The sequence below is a fragment of the Xenopus laevis genome, chromosome 8S (genome assembly GCF_017654675.1).
Source record: "Xenopus laevis strain J_2021 chromosome 8S, Xenopus_laevis_v10.1, whole genome shotgun sequence".
NCBI classification, from domain to species: Eukaryota; Metazoa; Chordata; class Amphibia; order Anura; family Pipidae; genus Xenopus; species Xenopus laevis.
In genome coordinates, this window is record NC_054386.1 from 69,812,121 (window position 1) to 69,833,978 (window position 21,858).

At 36.8% G+C, this 21,858-nt stretch overlaps 1 protein-coding gene across 5 annotated transcripts in view; it reads right to left on the reverse strand.

Moving 5' to 3' along the window:
• Positions 1 to 21,858, reverse strand: part of LOC108700145 (protocadherin-11 X-linked) — a 901,035-nt gene that overhangs the window by 824,242 nt on the left and 54,935 nt on the right. For 4 of the 5 annotated variants that reach the window (XM_041574894.1, XM_041574895.1, XM_041574897.1 and 1 more), the window contains exon 2: positions 15,309 to 15,380. The exons of the other annotated variant lie outside the window; for it this stretch is intronic. The gene's annotated coding sequence lies outside the window, so the exon portion shown is untranslated. The remainder of the gene's footprint in view (positions 1 to 15,308; positions 15,381 to 21,858) is intronic. 5 annotated transcript variants of the gene reach the window in all.

The window sequence follows — 21,858 nt, forward strand, 5'->3', positions numbered from 1 at the left end:
ATTGCAGGAAAGGTGTAAAGTACATTAAATGCTAATGCTTTTGCCTACAATGTATTTTACTTCCACATTTTGGGCACTTGCATCTGTCACACTTAAGTTTTTGTGTCTTCGTGCCTATCCTTTAATAAATCATTTTAAATCCACTAAACAGGTATGAGATCTATTATGCAGAATGCTTGGTACCTGGGTTTTTCTGGATAATTCTGCTAAAAATAATTGAAACATTAAAAAAAACAATAGGATTGTTTTGCCACCATTGGATCCAGGCAGCTTAGTTAGGATCAAGTACAAGGTACTGTTTTATTATTACAGAGAAGAAGGAAATCAAAAAAGGATCTCACAGAAGTATATTTACTTAAGGGTGAAAATTAAAATCTGGAGTATTTTCACCAATAATGAAAATTTGGCACAACATTGCCAATTTACTAAAGGGAGAGTACAACAATTTTTAGAAAAAATTAAGTTTGCATTAAAACGTCTCTTCACACTGGCGAATATTTACATCTTTTCTCCAGGTGAAATTTCTCCAGTTTACTTAAAACACTAGCTACCATTATAAATACAGCATGATCACTTTTGCATCTCATTATCTAAGTCTTCTCCTGCCTGATAATATTCCTCATATGGATTTTTCTTAATGGCAAAAATTCTCTAGAGAATTTCCCCATTAGAAATGCATGGAATGTATGCCAAATGAAAATTCACCACATTTGTCGCAATGAGATGCATCTTTAAAATACATTTGAAGAACAGAGTTGAATTTTGGCAGAGAGAAAATATACACTTTATTAAATATTTTTAATTATTAGCAGAACTTAACTTAACAGAGTGCAACTTTGTAAGTGACAAGACAGACTACTTCAGAAAAATGGAAGATGAAATAAAATAGTATAGTGATGGAACATTGTTTTTGACTAATTTAAGTGAGATTACACAATGGACACTTCACTCTACTGCCTAGTATTTCTCAGGAAGTCTTCAGTGTTTACCATTGACCTTAAAAATAACTCAAAACATCTCAGGGACTAATCAAGGTATTTTTCTTAAAATCAATGCTGTGTTCTTTTTGACTTACAGGTAGTCATTTAAAGTTCGATGTGGAGTCACCCCTGACTATAGATAGGCACAGACATATTCATATGTGATAACAGCAGAAATGTGTTCCCCTGGTAATTGAAGGAAAGAGCATTCAGCTGTGCTATTTTATTTCATTTTGCCAAAGCTTATCTAATAAAAGTAGAAATACTTAGAGGAACAGTAATGCCAAAAAATGTAAGTGTTTTAAAGTAATGAAAATATCATGTACTGTTGCCCTGCACAGGTAAAACTGATCTGTTTGCTTCAGAAACACTACTATAGTTCATATAAACAAGCTGCTGTGGAGCAATGGCGGAAATTGAAAAACGCCTATATGGCACAGGTTTACTAATGGATAACAGATAACACTATTAGACAGACAGAGCTTATCTGCTATCTGCTGTGTAACTTGAGCTTTCTCTCCTTTGAATGGCTGCCCCCATTGCTACACAGCAGATTACTTATATAAACAATAGTAATGTTTCTTAAGCAAACACAGCAGTTTTACCAGTGCAGGGCAACACTGCGTTATATTTTTATTACTTTAAAACACTTTTATTTTTTGACATTACTGTTCCTTTAATTTGTCTTCCCATACCATCTACAATACAATAAAAATTAGATGCTGCCTATCTTATGCACAACCATAAAAATAATAACAAAATGTAATCTATTTTAGCAGCCAATTTTCTCTTAACTTTATTTGTAATGAGGGTTACACAAATACTGCCAGGTTCATAAGCCAGTTAGAAATATTGTTTGGTGGGTTTTTCATAATTTTCTTTGGTTTAAGGTGGGTTAAATCAAGATTTGGGTTTCATTAGAGAAATGTTTTATCTCAGGCACAACACAGTCTGTTCAAAAGGATATTTATGTATACAAGTAGCCAACGTTTTATGATACCCAGATATGCTTATATAAAATTCTACGTTACATCTTTAGGTGTCATTAATGGAGAACTAAAGCCTATTAATATGGCTAGAAATTCCCTTACTATTCGAAATGCTCACACTGCTGAAATAACACTAGCAAAAAGTCGCCAGCATTCGGCGCCCAGGACGAAACTCCACATATTAGCGAACTGGCGTAGTCGAATTGCATTTGCGTCAGGAGAAGTGGTGCGAGATGTACGAACGCTGGCGAAAATTCCCCCTGTTGAATCTGTGAATCTACCCCTATGTATATTATGAATTTGCACCTAACATTAGACAACTCACAGCAGCTCAGAGTACATTCTACAAATCAGTGGAAAAGAAGATGGTGGATCTTCACTGCTAAAGTTATTCGGATTTTAGAAAACAGGATTACATGGCAATTATATGTTTTGGAATAAAAAAAAATATAGAAACATTCTAATATATAATATAAATGTTATTTTACAGTGAATTCAAGACTCTGTAATCGTACAGTTGCACAATGACTAGCAATACTGTCTTGCAACATTGGGATCATAGCTTCTAGTCAAGTCACAGCATTATCTGTAAGGCATTTGTATGTTCTGCCCATACTTGCATATGAGTTTCCTCAGGATACTCAACTTTTCTCCTGAAATTATGTGAATGGAGCTTAGACTGAAAGCTCACACTAGAGCAAGGAATGCTGAATAATCTCTGGAAAGAGTTGAAAAATATTAGATATTATATTGAAAAAAATTATAACACATTTGCAGCACATGGTATATTAAAAATCCTTTAAGGCTAAGGCCTAGGTTTAAGAACTGTCCAAAACAAGATAAAATATAATTCCATACAAGAAGATCTGTTACATTAAAATACGGTCTGAATCACAAAACTCTCTGTTGTTTGAAATAATGAAAAGCCATACTCAAAAACAAAAAACCTCCTGGTCCCCTGCTATTTCAGACCCAAAATTTTGTAAGCAGGGCCCGGTATTGGTTTCCTGATCAGCTTGCAGACTGCTTGTTTGCTCAGGCTTAATCATTGTTTTCATTTCTACCTTGACTCATCTCTGGCAAAGTCTCTGCTCATGGCAGCCAGAATGATTAGAATGCCTGGTGATACATGTACTGTCTGTGGTATTGCCCAGGTACTGACACATTACTCACATCATTTACAGAAATCATCAGTTTTCACTGGGAAATCCCTCTGTTGATATCTTTTTTTATATACACTTTTACTAAATCCCAAAGGTCCCTTTAAATCAGTTCGTAAATGTGTTTTGGATAGCTGTTGCTAATTAAACAGATTATTATACAAAGTCTCATTTTACATACTTGTAACATTACATCGAACCAAACCTTGCTGTCTATTAAAGACACCTGGCTATGCAGGATTAAATTGTTGGTGAAACAAAGGGCTCCTTTAACTGAATACATCTTGCGCCTGCAATGTGTTTGAGACACAGCAACATGATACTTCTGATCTTTCTAATGGCACACATGTTTGTAAAGCGCTAGTGTGTGTCATTTGTGCAATACAAAACCTTACAGAATTATTTATTTTGTCTTTGTGTTCATCTATGGAACCAAAAGCCTGGTTTTCTACAGATTCATGTATAAATGCACTGTTGACTAAAGGTTCCAATAAAACTTGTGCAGACATGTATCTTGGAACAGGGTTACTGTAAACTAACACATGTGACCACCTCTTTATATACGTTCCTGCTAGTTCTGTATGCCTTACTCCTGATGCTGAATGTAGAGTAGAGACCAGTGCTGAAGATGCCCTCGCAGAATGCACAAGTCTATAAAAGCCAAGGAGCAAAAGAGAGTTGAAAAGCTACAGAGAGCAAGTAGGAAAAATTTGAATATATCTGGTAACTATAAATTAAGCATCCTAAAGCCACTATATATATGTTAGTGGTATACTATATATATGCAGTGGTAGATAAATGCTTGATTTCCACTGTAACTATACAACTATAATAATAGAGAACCTAACGAGTCTGCATTCTCCTTTGTCTCCATTGAAATTATAAAATCTTTTTGGAACATAAAAATATTTGAGCTAAGGATCAGACAAAAAATGTCTCTTGCAAGGTCAGATCTTATCTGTTTCGGATGTCTTTGACAACACTATATAAGCACCTTCAGAGTTCAACTTCACAACCGAATACTTTGCATACAAATAGTAATGTTGAAGACAAGAAAGAAACTGTGAAAGGGAACACATTTTTTCCACCAAAAGCATATGCGATTTATATATTGCTGCTTTTAATCTAGAGTCTCAGATACATCTGTTACTGAACAGTAATTTAGCAATTTAATCACTCTTGAGATGTTTGTACTTTATAACCTGGTGGGATCAGAACTACACAAGTTAGAATAAAACAATTTTGCTTACAAAGAATGGTTTTTAAAATCGCACGTAGTGGCTGGTAATTCATCAAGTTTATGCTTTGATAAAAATATAAATTACATGGGCATAGAAACTACATTTAGTTTTGTATTTACATCTGAAAACTAGTGTGTGTGGGTGGACTTAAGCTAGCATTCTCCCTTACATGATACGCTTGTTGCTATAGTTATTTTTACTCATTGTTTGCTAAGTGATTATCCCATATACGCAAATTCAAGTACAAGTGGATAGTATGCAATGACCCTCTAGGGTGCACATCTATAACTCTATTAAATCAGAACTAAAGCTTTGATTTTTGCATCTGTACAAGCTCAAGGCAACCACAGCCCTTTATGAATAAAGATATGTGCCTTAAAAGATGCCCTAGTAGTTCCCCATCTTCTTTTCTGCCAATTCACTGCACATGATCTGTCAGTTAGAGTTTAGGGACAAACTCACAATCTACTGTATATACATAATAAGACACTCTGATGAAGTGCAGTGACACGAAACGCGTCAGACCTCATGGCGCAGGGTTTTACAGTTTGTTAAGATGTTGAACATTTAAATAAAATCAAGTTTTTTACCAATGATTTGATAACCAAGCGATTTCTTGATGTGATCCGAAGAGTGCGATGTCCAGGATTTTGGTGTGTGCAGGATTTCGTTTCCCTTAGCGACGGACTCAGGGCGGCTGCACCTGGGTCACAATGAAGTCCGGGTAAGACCATATACTCTTATATATTTGGGAAGCTGAATCTGGTGACTTTACGAGGGGTCTGGGGCTTTGTGCACCCGGACCAACAAAATTGAAGGGTGAGCCTAAAACCGGCATTAAGTGCAATTAAATAATTAAATAAACAAATAAATAAATGAATAAATAATAAATGAAGTAAAAGTGTACCGTAGGACTCGTAGAAGAAAAAATCTTTTGAATCCTAATAAGCAACACTGAAAATTCTTTTTTGTGATATAGTACAGAATAAGACAGTCACAATATAAGGCAGATTGGTACTTAAAACAAATAATTACTACATGGCAGCACAGAAACTAGGGCAATTAGATTTGCAACCCCTAAGCTGAGCTTTTCAACAGCTGCTCAAAACCCACTCAGCATGTGAGTGTCACAGACACTTTCCAAGATGGTGAACTATTGTACCAAGTTTGAAGTCCTGTATCATTGCTGCTATAGAAAAGCTAAAAATTTAGGCTGGTGCAGTAAGTTCAGTATATAAAATATGGCATTTTTAACCATATAGGTGTAACCCTTTCGACACTCCTTTGTCAGTGTTACACTCTACGTGTGGCGATTACCTGATGGCACGGCACAAACCTGAGCCACTCTGCAGTGGTATGGGGAGAGACTGGGTACCTGGTACTTACTAGCACAGTGCCTCCACCTAGTGGGATCCAGGAATGCACCTACGGGTGTCCCCACTAGGAATAAATAATGGTTTATATAAAATAAATGGCCAACTAGTAGATGCAGCACTCCTAACTGGTGGCAATAGGTCCTCACTAACTAACTTGCTAGCGCCAAACTGTCTGCCTAACTAATAAAAGCAAAGTCCTTTAATACACAGTCTCTTTATTCTTCAGCGCCTCTTTTGGGTACTGTCCCTTTAACCAGGATACTCACAAATCCTCTTTGGAATACTTTAGAGCTCTCTCCAGGCGAATCCAGCACATTCAGTCATACAGTGCAATTACCAGCCCCTTTGGATGCTCAGATAGGAATCGCCTGCTGTTTGTTCCTCCAGTCTGTATTCCTTTCACACTCTCTGTCTTTCCAGGCACAGTATGTGGCTTCCCTTCACCAGCCCGATCCAAATGAATACTTTTGGTGCAGCCTCACAGCTCTCTGGGCCCACCAGCAGCACTCTGGCTTCCTTCTTGTCCACCTTAGTTGAAGCCATTTATGATTGAACACAAAATGTTTTGGACTTTTTTAAGATGCACCTTCACTCTAGGAAAGATCTTGGGTGATCCAAAATATATTGTGCATGCCATTTTAATAAACTACTTCAACTGAGGTAAGAAGAAAGTGGTTCTCTATTGTCTTGATTTGGGCCTTTTGGTAACACTTGTGAATAGTGAAAAATTGGCAGTTGTTTATTCATGAAAAATTCATTTGTAAAATGAATGTAAAAAAGATGGGATTGCAAACGTGTCCATGAAGTAGTAGGTGGGTTTGTGTAATGCTAAATAATGAGCCATTTTTGTTTGGAAAGTCTCATTTCACACTGAATTGGAGTAGTATAAACGAATAATAGAGTAAAGCTAACTACTTTGGGAATCTGTACAGAAATTGTATAAAAACATGTGTCGCAAATTCTGCAATTCATGAAGTGGAACTTACATATATTCCAAAACTGATGAACATGTGCAAGTTGCAGTGTATACTATATAGCAATTTACTAACGGCTGCAGGTGACAATTCGCTATCAAATGCCGAAGTAACACTAGCGAAAAGTAGCCAGCGTTCGGTGCCCATGACGAAATTCCGTATTTTATTGAATTTATCAAATTGCGCTGGGTGTAAAGTGGACGCTGGTGAATTTTTGCTGGTTGGTAAATCTACTCCTATGTATCAATTAGACAGCAGGGGTCAGTTATTAATCTAGACAAAATTGTTACAGCTTTTTTTTTCATCATGTAGCCCATTTATAGTGTCGACCTAAACAATGATTATTGGTTTAACTGTCTTATTATAATTATAATTGCAGATATCAATTTCATTGTGGTTCTTCACAACCAAGGACAGTCAACCTCAGTATTGCTACAGCAACACACCTTGGGGTATATTTATCAAAAAGTGAAGTTAGAGATCTCCACAGTCCTCTAGAGTGAAATTCCACCATTCCCCATTCATTTCTATTGGCTTTTTAAAAGAGTATTTATCAATGGGTGAACGTGAAAGTTCACTCTTTGATAAACATGCCTGTAAAAATCCCATAGAAATGAATGGAGAGTGGCGGAATTTCCCTCTAGAGGACTGTGGTGATCTCTAACTTCACTTTTTGATGAATATACCCCTTTGACTTTGCTACTGAGGAGGTTAATATATGTTCTTCAATGTGTAATAGGTGCAGTATACCAATAAACCCATATCAGAGGAGTTGATAGGAAGCTAGGAGACAAGGTTTTAGTAAGGCCACTCTCTCACATTACATAAACTTAATCTTATTTCAATGACATATGTGGGGCATCTGGCTGCAGGACATCCATTTATATTTGTTGGGCCTCAAGCCTCAGTAACCGTCAGAAAAGACCCACTTTCTTTTTTTATGGCAGCTGCAGTAGGGTATTTCTGACCTTTTTATTTCCAGTGGCTGATTAATAAATGTGTCCCACAGAAAGGAGAATGTGGTACATTGTACATGTAGTAAACAAAGCAATCAGAATCCCAGGATTCTTTACAGGACATATTGTAGATTATTTTGAAGTAAGGAATTTCATTGGAGCCTTTACATATATCAGGCAAGAACCATAATTTTTCATATAATAAAACCATACATGTCAAATCGAACAGCATGCAATTCCTTTGTTTATTAAATTCCTTTAAATAAAACACTAAGAACACAAGAAACAGTTAAACCTAGCAGGGTGGATGGATTTGGTGACAAGAAGCACTTTATTGCCAGCGTGCATGATACTGAAATAAAAAGAAGATCCTTTTTTTGTCAGTTTCCTTTACAAAAGATAACGAAATAAACAACAGTGAGTAGGCTGCTTCGGTACATTTCCCAGAACAAAGTCTGCACAACACAGCAAGATAATATACTTTAAAATAAAAATGAGCCTAGGGTTTCTTATCACTAATAGTCCGATCCTAGAGAGAAAGGGGGGTAATATAGTGAGCCACCTTTGCAACTCTGGTTCTGCATAAAGTGCACAGACATTGTACATTATCAGCATTACTGTCTGCACTTTCAATTTCATAAATAATAAAATAAATCTTTTCTATGGTAATTGCCTTGCCCTTACTTTCCGAAGCTCTTGCAGCAGAACATGGCTATGATTTCCTGATGCTGTGAAGATATAGTGAAAGTGATACCTGCTATCAGAATTCAGTGGTGGGATGCAGCGCTAAATCCTCCTGATAGACTGAAATATTCATTTGATATCTCATTTTATTTTCAACTGAAATGATTTTACAATGCATTGCACCATCACCTTACGGAAAGCCAGAAATTATATCATGAAGAGATACATTACTTTACCTCCATATTTTATAGTGATACTTTCTTTTTCTTTCATATATTTTACAGACTCATACTTGAACTGTCGTTGCTTTATTTATATAAGATATTATCGAATGTGTTCTGCCTTAGAAATATTAAAAATGGATTACTTCTTATAGCAAAAAACAAAAACAAAAGTATCTGCTCATAGACCATCTCCCACAGCTCTAGGGAGCAATATTATGATTTATAACTGCTTGTTAGGTTAGGAAAATGTTTCTAAACAACTTGATAATAGTTAAAGGGAGCCTACACCTTCTCCAAATCGAACTCTTTTGCTCTCTCTAGGTCTACACAATCGGCACGCCAAGCCGCATTAAAAATACATGAGAATTCCCAAATGAGAACTGTACCTACAAACACAATTTTTTATGATATGTTGTTTTTTAGGGCCCATATTTCATAAAACAAATGTGTTATAGCTTCCAGTTTTCACTGCATCAGACAAGCTGCATCATCTGCATGTTAGTTGCACCATGCAGCAGCTTCGGTACGGTGATCAATGGTTCAAAGGATCAATGTAATTTAAATCAATATATTATGTGAATATATATCACAGTTCTATGAACCAATAACCACCTGCTGATAATGATGCTCATTATATAACAAAGCTGTATGCAACTAAATGCATTATTTGTGTGTCCATCAGATCAGATGCTCATTCTGCTGGACAAATTTGGTTAGAAAACAGACTATAGTCTGAGCAGGCCCTAGTCCAAATGAAACACTGCAAGACACACAAAGTCATGATATAAATAATGTTCAACAGTCAGAGCTGATAACAGCCTTTCTCCTGCTGCATAGCTCCCCTGTGCTTTAGACTGTCTATTAGCAGAGATAACACGTCACACGCACAGCTACTTTTGATCAACGACACACAATCCCTAGGAATCCGCATATACAGACACACCATAACACATCTTAAATCTTTTTTGGATTTAGGAAGTGCAGCACTGTGTAGAAAACAACTTAATGTCTTTTGTCTTGGGGGCTATATTTCTGTGTAAAACGTTACACCTTTGTATCAATCTAAATAAAGACTGTAGCTTGTGAAGATCTCCCAGTCATTGTATAGAAGAGAAACAGGTAACAAAAGTATGCAGCATTTCGTACTTCTGTATCAAATACGACCTAAGCACAACATCATAATGATCATAATATTTAGAATAACGGTGTTATGTTGAGCTGAGATGTGATTTTACCTGGGCATCTGTCTGTCTATGTATTATAAAGTCTAATGGCTTTTATAATTCATATAATAGTTCAGAAAAGCATTGTTGGGGTGTACACGCAGCGTTCCCCCCTTGAGTTAATTAGTTCATGCAGGGATTACACTAGCAACACTGAGCATAAGCAGCATCATTTGCTTCTACAACACATGGGGAAAGTCAACACTTTGTAGTGGACATAGTTTTCTGTGATAAGGATGCCCAAGCCTCCAGGGCAGCAGCCCGACTGATACTTGGATATTCTAAAGTTAGAATCCTGGCTGACTTGAATCTCTGATCTTGGTTTCATGCAGTAGTTACCAGTATAATATTTTAAACAATTGCATGGTAATACCACTGTATTAAGACATCCAATGGAAAGGCTGGTAGGGATAATTCTTATTGGGGGATTCTCTGTACATATAATCAATTTGCTGTGCCTAGCCAACAGTTGGACGGATAAGCTAGGGTCCCTAACAAGTGGGAATAACTAATTAAACAATGTTTATTATTTTTAGTCATATGGAGATCATAATTACAGAAATAACCAATAACAGAAAACCCCATGTCCCAAGAATTCCAGATAACAGTTCCCATACCTGTAGTAAAAATGTTCTGATAGAGCTAAATCAATCACGACAACCCCCATCAATCTCAGGCATTGTTTGCAGAAATGCCATTATAAAAGGAGCTTAATGCAACACACAAAGTACAGTATATTAATTAATAAGCATTTGACAATTGTATTCTTATAAAGTATATGTTAATCTAATAGCTATGTCCTTACCTAACCTTTATATGTAACATTGAAACTCCGAAAAAAAAAAAAAACATTTATGTTTACGGATAATTACATTTTACCCAGGCATGACATGGGCAAAGAACTGTTCAATAAAATACATTTGATGGATTTTCTAATTATAATCTGATTTTATTAACACACTAAACACAATTATATCCAAGATATTAAAGAGGATAATGATTAAAGTCTTCTGTATGTAACAATCACAGCTGGGCTCTGTTTTTTTAATTAGCACAAATAGCTTGTTTTGGAAGTGGCAGTGTTATGGTGACACCCTATCAAAGGGAAGCTTATTATAACATTTATGTTGGACCTTACGGCATTATCCCTTGGCAACATGTAAATATAGAAGTTGCAACCCAAATGCTGTGCCTTTAACTGTTTTCATAACAAATAATTACTCAGAGGGAAAATGAAGATTTAATCACTGCCAGCTTTATTTACATGACAATCAATACAGAGTAATGTGTTTTTTGTCAATTTACTGATTCTATAGCTTGGTGGCTAATAAGATGGATAAGCAATAAATAAAAGTCTATAATGTGTGTAAAAATTTAACAGTTTACATGGAATATCCACCAAAAAAAAAAAATGTATGCCTAATAAAAGAAAACATAATTCTAAGCAACTTTGCAATATACAATCATTGCAATGGTATTATGGTTTTTAAATTGTTTGTAAACTGTACTGTAAAGCAGTGTTTGTCCCAATCTATCCTCTGCTCTCATGTCTCAGACTGTTGAAACAATGTAAAACAAGCCAGCTGATTAGTGATGAGTGAATCTGTTTGCAAAAAATTCGCAAACCGCTTTAAAGTTAAAGGGTGTCAAAATCATTTTTACTCGCACTACAATTTTTATGTATACAATAATTTTTACATGCGTGCCTTTTTTGTTAAAAATGCATCAAAGTCAATGGGTGTCAACAATTTTTTTTACGAGCGCCAATTTTTACATGTGCAACAACATTTTTCGCAGCAAATTATTGATGTAATGGTGGTGGTGGAGTCTGGAAATTCTCTGCAAATCCATGCCTGGTGAATAAATTCACCCATCATATCCATATAAATGTTCACAAGTGGCAAAAAGGGTTGTAGTTTTTTTCCCCTTTATGTGGTAACATAAAGCAAGGTAAAAATACTTCAATATAAAATGCTATATCATTGCAAGGTTTAACATGGTCAGCTATGCCGATACTTGTATTTGTCAACATATTTCCTTATACTTCCTCTATATTTTGCTATATAAGCCAAGAGACTCTTTTCTTATTATCTACATCTAAAAAGAACTTTTATGTGTGGGTAATAAAATATTTTCTTACGGTTAACAATTCAGCAAAGCCAACACGGTCTGAAAATTGCTTTATCTCTAAGATTATCATTTCAAATATACTGACCCTTTTTCCTATAAATCACTATTGCTCAGTGCTGCAGTATACAGGTAGTTTTATTTGCTTTTTATAGATCTTTTACTGTATAAAATGTGTACTTTTTCCGAGCATCAGCTCCCGATGTGGCAGTTTCCTATATTTACCATGTGAGTCTCAGTGGATTCTATTCTTCTGGGCAGCCAGGGTCAGCATCCATGGTCCACCAATTATTAACTAATGTATCCTCTCCAAATTCTACTCATTTAGGCACATATATTAAGAAAATGATTAGCCCCCTACAATCCACTCTGAAACTCAGTTCATTTTGTTTCTGTGACCCTCATTTGTGAATTACCTAAAAAAGCACTTTTTTTGGTGCAATCAGAGGCACTTGCTCTAAGCAATGAGTTAATCATTTCCATTATTACATAGACAAAGTACATGCCTTTTGATGCAATAATTGCTTTCTAGACAGCATGTTCTGTATACAGGTTTATAAAAACACTATTACCTGTATCGTTAAAAGTGTGGACAGCTATGAATATGACCTATTTAAACAGAATACTTCCAATTGATGATACATTTGTATGAACTGAGCCAGTTTAAGTTGAACTTGGAGGGCCAAGATTTCAGCTTTGGTATGGGATAATACTTACCAGCCACAGCACCCAGTAAATTAAATGGGTGTTGCAGCTTGTTTCCCCATCCTGATGTTATTGGCTTATGATATAGCATGGTATGTAGTCCATCCCCTCAGATGTCCACCGAAAAAATACCGATAGGCAATAATAAAAAATACCACCCGCAACTCTGCCCTATTCCAACACTCTGATAAATCAATATCAAAAAATACATGTGGGGTAAACCTCTGAAGGTTTATTAAAGTGAAAGCATTTACTTTTTGAGAATTAGGTCATGGGTATAAAAGTCCCTATAAAAGTTTGAGCAAGTTGGGTCACAGATAAGAAAGGGCAGTCATGGGTCGGGAAACACCCGCTAGTGCATCTCAGGTAGGTTGTATCTCATATCATTACAATTCAAAATCTGCTTGCTTTTTGACAACGTATGTACTACAACTCTAAACTCCTAACAAGGTGGGCTTCATGCATGATCATCATTAAAATATTCATATATTTTGTGTTTCAGATGATCAGTTCCACCATACTAATTATATCTTTAAACCTGAAGCAAGATAGTTGCATTGGGTCTTGTTTTCAGAGGTTGTGTGCTCTGCTGCAAAGCATTTCTTCTATTGGCCCCTTTGAAAGCAGAACTTGATGTGGAATAGAAGGACATACTGTGCAGAGGATTAGCAGATGGTAAATGTGTAGGAAGAGTTGTTGTGAACTAATATTAAAGACAAATATGAATAAACTGAAAACAAATCTTTGTGCACATGCAGGGGCACATTTACTAAGGGTCGAATATCGAGGGTTAATTAACCCTCGATATTCGACCATCAAAGTAAAATCCTTCGACTTCGAATATCAAAGTCAAAGGTAATACTTCGAGCGAACAATCGTAGGAAAAAATCGTTTGATCGAACGATTAAATCCTTCAAATCGAACACTTCTAAGGATTTCAATCCATCGATCTAAGGATTTTCCTTTGATCAAAAAAAGCATAGAAAGCTTATGGGGAAGATCCCCATAGGCTAACATTGATGCTTGGTAGGTTTAAAGTGCCGAAGTAGGTAGTCGAAGTATTTTTAAAAGAGACAGTACTTCGACTATTGAATGGTCGAATAGTCGAAAGATTTTTAGTTTGAATAGTTTGATTCGAAGTCAAAGTCATATCCAAAGGTCGAAGTAGCCTATTCGATCGTTGAAGTACCCCCATAAAAACTTCGAAATTCGAAGTTTTTTAACTTCGAATCCTTCACTCGAGCTTAGTAAATGTAGTAAAAGTCGAAGTCATAGCCAAAGGTCGAAGTAGCCTATTCGATGGTCAAAGTACCCCCAAAAAAACTTCAAAATTCTAAGTTTTTTAACTTCGAATCCTTCACTCGAGCTTAGTAAATGTGCCCCCTAGTGTCATCAATTATGTTGGTGGGGCCCATGTTAAAAAAAAATACTTTTGCAGAGTTATAAAAATGAATTATGTGCACTTCTGGTTCCACACCACCTAATAAAGTTACATTATATATTAACCTACCCCCTCTAGCAACCGTGACCCAGGTCCTTTTAGACCACTCAAACTGCATGGTGTATATTAATGAAATAAAACTGTTTATTACTACTCATGCTCTATTAATTTTGTAGATACACTTCACGGAATATAAGTAACTTAATGTTTTGCATTCATCTCCTTATATATTATTCAGTGGTTTATCATAGCCTGTTGGTTGGAATCATTTTTCCAGTTTGAATATTGTTTTTTATTTATGTATTATTCTTCCATATCTTATCCTCACAACAGGCATAAGGTGTTTGAAAGGTGCTGAGGACTGAGAAGAAACAGGCTGCTAGTCATGTGAAATACCTCATTTATTACTAGATGTAGTCACCTAATAACTGCAAACCATGATTTGCTTATGTATGAAACCTTGGCATACTAATGACAAAATCTTTCCAGCTCCATCTCTTAAAAAAAAACTGCTGGTATTGCTCTGCTGGAATGATTTTCTTTTTTGAAACTTACAAAGGAGAGAAAGAATGTTGATTCTTCAGTAGGGGGTAAAGACTGTGCAAAAGAAACTTATTATCAGACTGAAAAATACACGAGTTTCGAATTCTCAAAGTCAAAGTTATTTATTTCAGTTCTTACGTTTTTTAATGGAGGTGGTTTAGAGCATTAATAAACAAATTCAAACATCTACCTTAAAGCAAAACCTTTTGGATACTTTAAACTGATTGGGGAGGGAGTGGGGTGACCACAGTGTTTTCCTCTGACAGGTTTCAGATAATTAGTAAATCTTTCGAATACTCATTATAAATAGATCAAAGCTTCTCTCTCTCTGTCTCTCATTACAAAGGCATTCATATACAGTAAGATCAAACTTCAACCACCCCAAGGTCTACTGATTTCTCACTTTGTGTTTCCTTAAATTATTAACATCAAATATGATTAATAATTCAGCTAAGGTCTTTAGAAAAAAAAAAACCTTTTTTTACATAAACAACTTTCAGACTCATTAGGATGGCTTCCTTATTAATTTCCACAGTAATAATTTTGTTTCCTCAGCTCTTTATTGTTAATGAATTGTTATTATTTTAGCAGACAGATGCAAACACAATGTGATCATGCAAACAGTAAAAACATCTCTATTAGTAAAAATAGAACAAATATTAGAAATATTAGAAAGTGTACATACCTTGATAAATCAAATTTATTATAAACTGCAGATGCTATATCTCCATTGCAGGGTGAACAGCCTCAATGTGACCTAAGAAAGACATTTGAAAGCTGCTGAAAAAGTCATGCATTGTGGTTCAAATACCTTATGCTCTATGAAAATCTGGATATGCTGTTGTCTATTATTATAATGATAAAAACTAGTATAAAGTAATCAAATATCTGATGCATGCATACCTCCCAGGTTTTATCTAACAGTCCAAAATCTTGAGTAATAGGCTAAAAGGAAATGTTAAAACTAAGTAAGCCTTATCAGAAAGGTCCAACTAAATATACAGTAAACCCTCAAAGTAATGCTGCTCTGAGTCCTCTGTCAAAAGAAACCCTGCATTTCCTTTCTTCTATTGTGTGCACATGGGCTTCTGTATCAGACTACCTGCCTTCAGCTTACACGTCCTTGCCCCGGGCGTGAGCATGCTCAGTTTGCTCCTCTTCCCCTCCCATTCTCTGCTGTAATCTGCTATAAGTGAGCAGGGAGAGACTCAGGCTGGAAGTGATGTCACACCAAGCTAATACTGCAGCTGCTATCCTAAACAGAGAGCTTCCAGAGCTTTTTACTCAGGTATGGTAAAACATTCTACAGAATAAATATTGCATTCTAGCTTGCTCTATTGCAGCTAATCTATTATGCCTCCATAGCTTTCCTTCTCATTTAAGCAATAGTGATAGACAAACTGTGCTGTGGATATTTGTAATATCTGGGATACATTTTATTATAGATTTCCAGTCCAATCTGAACTGTTCTGGCCTATACCCGGTCCTCATACAATATTTAGAAATTCCAGTTATTCAAATATATAAAGTAATGCTAAAAGATTAATCCCTTGTTTTAATGCTTCTGCAAATGATATACTTTACATTTGGCATATAAAGAGAACTGTCTGACCAGAACAGATGGGGGTAGTCCAACAAAAGAAAGGGCACAGCTGAGCTTTAGAGTGAATTTGCTTGGTATTATAGGTTTGTTTTACCACTAGAAGGAAATTATTAAAACTGAAAACAGGCCAGAATAAGTCATTTCCCACTTTGACATTCAGACCCAGATCGCAGACTACCTAGTAGCTATCTCTTCCTGGATGAACCAATGGCACCTCAAGTTCAACTTGGCCAAAAGTGAGCTCATGGTCTTTCCATCCAAACCTAGCCCATCACTACTTTTCAGCATTATTATTGATGGCATGACCATTAACCCTGTTAACTCAGCACGCTGCTTGGGGGTCATCTTTGACCAGTCTCTCTCATTCTCTAACTATATTAATACTACCGCCAAAACCTGCTGCTTTTTCATCCACAATATAGCAAAGATACGCTTCTTTCTTTCAGAAACAACAGCCAAAACATTAATCCATGCTATTATCCTATCCTCTTTAGAATATTATAATCTCCTACTAGCCAGTCTTCCTGACTCCCATTTCTCTCCTCTCAAATCAATCTTAAACTCTACTTCCAGGATCTTCCTGCTCTCTCCTAAGAGGGAACCTGTTCAACCCCAATTAAAATCCTTAGCATAGCTGCCTGTTAAACAAAGAATAGCATATAAAACCCTTATATAACATCCAAAGCCCTTCACTCCTCTGCTCCTCACTAGAGATGTCGCGAACTGTTCGCCGGCGAACTTGTTCGCGCGAACATCGGGTGTTCGCGCTCGCCGGAAGTTCGCGAACGTCGCGCGACGTTCGCCATTTTGGGTTCGCCATTGTTGGCGCTTTTTTTTGCCCTCTCACCCCAGACCAGCAGGTACATGGCAGCCAATCAGGAAGCTCTCCCCTGGACCACTCCCCTTCCCTATAAAAACCGAAGCCCTGCAGCGTTTTTTCACTCTGCCTGTGTGTGCTGAAGAGATAGTGTAGGGAGAGAGCTGCTGCCTGTTAGTGATTTCAGGGACAGTTGAAAGTTTGCTGGCTAGTAATCGTTTTGATACTGCTCTGTTATTGGAGGGACAGAAGTCTGCAGGGGTTTGAGGGACATTTAAGCTTAGGTAGCTTTGCTGGCTAGTAATCTACCTTCTACTGCAGTGCTCTGTATGTAGCTGCTGTGGGCAGCTGTCCTGCTTCTGATCTCATCTGCTGACTGCTGCAATAACAGTAGTCCTTGTAAGGACTGCTTTTATTTATTTTTTTGTTGTTTTACTACTACTACTACTACTACTATAAGAGCCCAGTGCTATTAGTCTAGCAGTGTTGGGGAGTGGGACTGGTGTGCTAATCTGCTGCTCCTAGTAGTTCAGCAGCACCAACTTTAATTTTTTTTTTTAATATTATTTTTTTTTTTATTTTACTTTTTTTTATTTTACTACCGCTGTAGTAGTGTATAAGTTGACCTTTTAGGCATTATTTGCCCTGTAGGCATTTTTTGCCCAGTGTGTTATTCAACCAACTGCCATCTAGCTGTGTGACCTTGTTCACATTCTGTCTAAATATCCATAATATTACCGTCTCCAGAAAAAACACCGGAGTGACTTTTTTCAAGCAGCCATAATATATTTTACGTAATCCGTATCCACCGCTGTAGTAGTGTATACGTTGACCTTGTAGGCATTATTTGCACAGTGTTTTCTTCAACCCGCCATCTAGCTGTGTGAGCTTGTTCACATTTTGTCTAAATATTGATAATATTATCGTCTCTAGAAAAACCACTTGAGTTACTTTTTTTCAAGCAGCATTCATATATTTTACGTAATCCGTATCCACCGCTGTAGTAGTGTATACATTGACCTTGTAGGCATTATTTGCACACTGTTTTCTTCAACCCGCCATCTAGCTGTGTGACCTTGTTCACATTCTGTCTAAATATCCATAATATTACCGTCTCCAGAAAAAACACCGGAGTGACTTTTTTCAAGCAGCCATAATATATTTTACGTAATCCGTATCCACCGCTGTAGTAGTGTATACGTTGACCTTGTAGGCATTATTTGCACACTGTTTTCTTCAACCCGCCATCTAGCTGTGTGAGCTTGTTCACATTTTGTCTAAATATTGATAATATTATCGTCTCTAGAAAAACCACTTGAGTTACTTTTTTTCAAGCAGCATTCATATATTTTACGTAATCCGTATCCACCGCTGTAGTAGTGTATACGTTGACCTTGTAGGCATTATTTGCACACTGTTTTCTTCAACCCGCCATCTAGCTGTGTGACCTTGTTCACATTCTGTCTAAATATCCATAATATTACCGTCTCCAGAAAAAACACCGGAGTGACTTTTTTCAAGCAGCCATAATATATTTTACGTAATCCGTATCCACCGCTGTAGTAGTGTATACGTTGACCTTGTAGGCATTATTTGCACAGTGTTTTCTTCAACCCGCCATCTAGCTGTGTGAGCTTGTTCACATTTTGTCTAAATATTGATAATATTATCGTCTCTAGAAAAACCACTTGAGTTACTTTTTTTCAAGCAGCATTCATATATTTTACGTAATCCGTATCCACCGCTGTAGTAGTGTATACGTTGACCTTGTAGGCATTATTTGCACACTGTTTTCTTCAACCCGCCATCTAGCTGTGTGACCTTGTTCACATTCTGTCTAAATATCCATAATATTACCGTCTCCAGAAAAAACACCGGAGTGACTTTTTTCAAGCAGCCATAATATATTTTACGTAATCCGTATCCACCGCTGTAGTAGTGTATACGTTGACCTTGTAGGCATTATTTGCACACTGTTTTCTTCAACCCGCCATCTAGCTGTGTGAGCTTGTTCACATTTTGTCTAAATATTGATAATATTATCGTCTCTAGAAAAACCACTTGAGTTACTTTTTTTCAAGCAGCATTCATATATTTTACGTAATCCGTATCCACCGCTGTAGTAGTGTATACGTTGACCTTGTAGGCATTATTTGCACACTGTTTTCTTCAACCCGCCATCTAGCTGTGTGACCTTGTTCACATTCTGTCTAAATATCCATAATATTACCGTCTCCAGAAAAAACACCGGAGTGACTTTTTTCAAGCAGCCATAATATATTTTACGTAATCCGTATCCACCGCTGTAGTAGTGTATACGTTGACCTTGTAGGCATTATTTGCACAGTGTTTTCTTCAACCCGCCATCTAGCTGTGTGAGCTTGTTCACATTTTGTCTAAATATTGATAATATTATCGTCTCTAGAAAAACCACTTGAGTTACTTTTTTTCAAGCAGCATTCATATATTTTACGTAATCCGTATCCACCGCTGTAGTAGTGTATACGTTGACCTTGTAGGCATTATTTGCACACTGTTTTCTTCAACCCGCCATCTAGCTGTGTGACCTTGTTCACATTCTGTCTAAATATCCATAATATTACCGTCTCCAGAAAAAACACCGGAGTGACTTTTTTCAAGCAGCCATAATATATTTTACGTAATCCGTATCCACCGCTGTAGTAGTGTATACGTTGACCTTGTAGGCATTATTTGCACAGTGTTTTCTTCAACCCGCCATCTAGCTGTGTGAGCTTGTTCACATTTTGTCTAAATATTGATAATATTATCGTCTCTAGAAAAACCACTTGAGTTACTTTTTTTCAAGCAGCATTCATATATTTTACGTAATCCGTATCCACCGCTGTAGTAGTGTATACGTTGACCTTGTAGGCATTATTTGCACACTGTTTTCTTCAACCCGCCATCTAGCTGTGTGACCTTGTTCACATTCTGTCTAAATATCCATAATATTACCGTCTCCAGAAAAACACCGGAGTGACTTTTTTCAAGCAGCCATAATATATTTTACGTAATCCGTATCCACCGCTGTAGTAGTGTATACGTTGACCTTGTAGGCATTATTTGCACAGTGTTTTCTTCAACCCGCCATCTAGCTGTGTGAGCTTGTTCACATTTTGTCTAAATATTGATAATATTATCGTCTCTAGAAAAACCACTTGAGTTACTTTTTTTCAAGCAGCATTCATATATTTTACGTAATCCGTATCCACCGCTGTAGTAGTGTATACGTTGACCTTGTAGGCATTATTTGCACACTGTTTTCTTCAACCCGCCATCTAGCTGTGTGACCTTGTTCACATTCTGTCTAAATATCCATAATATTACCGTCTCCAGAAAAAACACCGGAGTGACTTTTTTCAAGCAGCCATAATATATTTTACGTAATCCGTATCCACCGCTGTAGTAGTGTATACGTTGACCTTGTAGGCATTATTTGCACAGTGTTTTCTTCAACCCGCCATCTAGCTGTGTGAGCTTGTTCACATTTTGTCTAAATATTGATAATATTATCGTCTCTAGAAAAACCACTTGAGTTACTTTTTTTCAAGCAGCATTCATATATTTTACGTAATCCGTATCCACCGCTGTAGTAGTGTATACGTTGACCTTGTAGGCATTATTTGCACACTGTTTTCTTCAACCCGCCATCTAGCTGTGTGACCTTGTTCACATTCTGTCTAAATATCCATAATATTACCGTCTCCAGAAAGAACACCGGAGTGACTTTTTTCAAGCAGCCATAATATATTTTACGTAATCCGTATCCACCGCTGTAGTAGTGTATACGTTGACCTTGTAGGCATTATTTGCACAGTGTTTTCTTCAACCCGCCATCTAGCTGTGTGAGCTTGTTCACATTTTGTCTAAATATTGATAATATTATCGTCTCTAGAAAAACCACTTGAGTTACTTTTTTTCAAGCAGCATTCATATATTTTACGTAATCCGTATCCACCGCTGTAGTAGTGTATATGTTGACCTTGTAGGCATTATTTGCACACTGTTTTCTTCAACCCGCCATCTAGCTGTGTGACCTTGTTCACATTCTGTCTAAATATCCATAATATTACCGTCTCCAGAAAAAACACCGGAGTGACTTTTTTCAAGCAGCCATAATATATTTTACGTAATCCGTATCCACCGCTGTAGTAGTGTATACGTTGACCTTGTAGGCATTATTTGCACAGTGTTTTCTTCAACCCGCCATCTAGCTGTGTGAGCTTGTTCACATTTTGTCTAAATATTGATAATATTATCGTCTATAGAAAAACCACTTGAGTTACTTTTTTTCAAGCAGCATTCATATATTTTACGTAATCCGTATCCACCGCTGTAGTAGTGTATACGTTGACCTTGTAGGCATTATTTGCACACTGTTTTCTTCAACCCGCCATCTAGCTGTGTGAGCTTGTTCACATTTTGTCTAAATATTGATAATATTATCGTCTCTAGAAAAACCACTTGAGTTACTTTTTTTCAAGCAGCATTCATTATTTTACGTAATCCGTATCCACCACTGTAGTAGTGTATACGTTGACCTTGTAGGCATTATTTGCACACTGTTTTCTTCAAACTGCCATCTAGCTGTGTGTATTATCGTTTCCAGAAAAACCAACTGAGTTTTTGTTGTTGTTGTTTTTTTAAAAATAATGCCAGGCAAAGGCAGGCCGCCACGCAGAGGCCGTGCTAGGGGCCGTGCTGCTATGCAATCCTGTGGCCCTAGCAAATTGCCCAGTTTTAAAAAGCCAATGACCCTGAACTCCCAAAATGCTGAAGAGGTAGTTGACTGGC